The sequence below is a fragment of the Harmonia axyridis genome, chromosome 1 (assembly GCF_914767665.1).
Source record: "Harmonia axyridis chromosome 1, icHarAxyr1.1, whole genome shotgun sequence".
Taxonomy (NCBI): domain Eukaryota; kingdom Metazoa; phylum Arthropoda; class Insecta; order Coleoptera; family Coccinellidae; genus Harmonia; species Harmonia axyridis.
Window position 1 is genome coordinate 37,113,557 of NC_059501.1, and position 2,517 is coordinate 37,116,073.

Genomic DNA, 2,517 nt, shown 5'->3' on the forward strand with positions numbered 1-2,517 from the left:
ACACGAAACGTTTGCTGAGATGAATTCAAATATTTGTAATAGAGAGAGTTTATTGGTATTTCAATTACAAGAATTACTTCCATAGATCATAACTATAATGAAATATATACATATAGGTACATAATGGCACAAAACTCGTAAATAATAAATAACAAGAATCTTAATTTGTTGATAGCGCCACCTACAGTTGACATAATGAAGCTTATCTAATATTCTCAAAATTGGCAAAACAAAAGCTAATCAGTTCATACACCTGGTTTTTAGACATCTTAGTATTAATATTATTGCCTCTGTTAATATTCCTATTTTCTGTATCTTATGGAAACGTTAACCGTTTTTCATTTGACGACAAAAAAATATTGTATTATTTATCGACATCCCAATAGAAGAGTTAGACTTTCAAGGTCGATATCCATTAATTTGACAAAAAAAATTGATAAATGTTCAAAAAAAAGCTTATTATAACCTGAAACGAATAATGGACGGGGTGAACTTTCGTTTACATCTCAGTTAAAGTCGACTTTCATCAAAAAATTATTTCAAATAACCTAATCATAATCTTTGGTGGACTCGGTGGTAAACAAACAGCAGACACCTTTGCATTTAGTGTGGAATACATATTCTCAATTTGATAATAGTTAACTGATTTCTCCTAATAATATCTTATTAATATCGCCCACAAACGATTTTGTATATTATGGACCAATGATCTAATTATATGAAGATAGTGCGAAGAGAGAGCAATCGACTTCAACATAGGAGTGAGATGCATGATGTCCGCATCAGCTGACTGGAGTCATAACGTTGTTTTGATTGGTGTTACATACTGACCCAATCAATACGATTCAGTCATTGGTTGAAATTCGAACTTCTCCTTCTTTAACTTCATCTACTTGGCGTGACCGGAGACTCGACCTTTTCTCTCTCTAATATTGGAGTCAAAACACTAGACGATCGCCCAACGCCTCTATGTGTTATTAGATTATGTATTCTTATTATTAGTTATGTTTAAACAATCTAAACATCTGGGGAGGGGGCGTTAAGATGTGACGTCACTGACGCCAAAATTGCGTATTAAGTAGGTAAGCTTTTATAAGGGGGTTCAAACCCCCCCCGAAATGTTTAAGATGTCGAAATTTATTAATCTTTTTCTTCTTTTATTCTCATTTATTTCTATGAAAAAAATTCTTATTTCTGCCATTAGCCTTTCTTTTTTTTAAACCTTAGTATGTCAAATTTTAGGGGTGGCAGCAGAATTTTAGGTGGGGCCGCGCCTACTCCATACCTCCCCCCCCCCTAGCGTCGCCACTGGCAAGTATATTTCTGGAATTATTTTTATTTCGTATAAAAAGACCAAGTATCTAAGATGTCTAAAAACCAGGTGTATGAAGTGATTAGCTTTTGTTTTGCCAATTTTGAGAATATTAGATAAGCTTCGTTATGTCAACTGTAGGTAGCGCTATCAACAAATTAAGATTCTTGTTATTTATTATTTACGAGTTTTGTGCCATTATATACCTATATGTATATCTTTCATTATAGATATGATCTATGGAAGTAATTCTTGTAACTGAAATACCAATAAACTCTCTCTATTACAAATATTTGAATTCATTCCAGTGAACCTTTCGTGTTTTGTTTTACGACTTTGCACGATCATACTCGGTTACACGTCGCTTTTGATTGGTCAGTATCGGGTTTTAATTATTGTATCCAATCAAAATCAACGGAAATGACAAGTATGACATTGCGGCGCCGCCACGAACTAAAACTAATATTTTCAATTTGGTCAAATGTCATTGCATTCAAAATTTGACGAGTGCATTCACCATGTTTTTAGACATCTTACAAGTATCATTGCATTTTGACAATTGTTGAAAACATGTAATCAATGTGTTCTCAATTGTATCTATCATCATGTAAAAATCGTTCATTTTATATATTTCTTCCAGATCAGTTGGTGTCTCATCCATTGCTTCGTATTCAAATAACAGTCTCTTTCTTCGCAATCAAACTGTTTTAAAAAATGAATCTATTTCGGTCACATATGCAATATCTTTAGCTGTGATTAAAGCTGAAGAAAAGCTATGGTTTCCAAATTCCGAACAGTTTTTCAGTATTTGCGATGCATTTGGCGAGTCCATAGTTTCAGACTGCAAAGCTTTACTTACAATATTCAATTGAAACAATATATTATACATCATTGTAATTATGAAGTCAAATTGTTCCATGTTCTGACGACAATGCCTCTTATGCTGCAACTGATATGTTGGCGCCCCCTCATGATGGCTCCCGGTGCGGTCGCATCGCGCCCACCGCCCTAGGACGCCCCTGAAAAAATAAGTTACACACCTTACTTCCGACAGACAGACAAAAGCTATATGTATAGAGAGGTAGGTTGAAAACCACGAGATATCAACTATGGTTGAAAATATTTCAACCATATTGTATTATAATCATCAATTAATCTTCAAATTAATTTAAATGAGATATGATTACTTCAAACATAATAATATA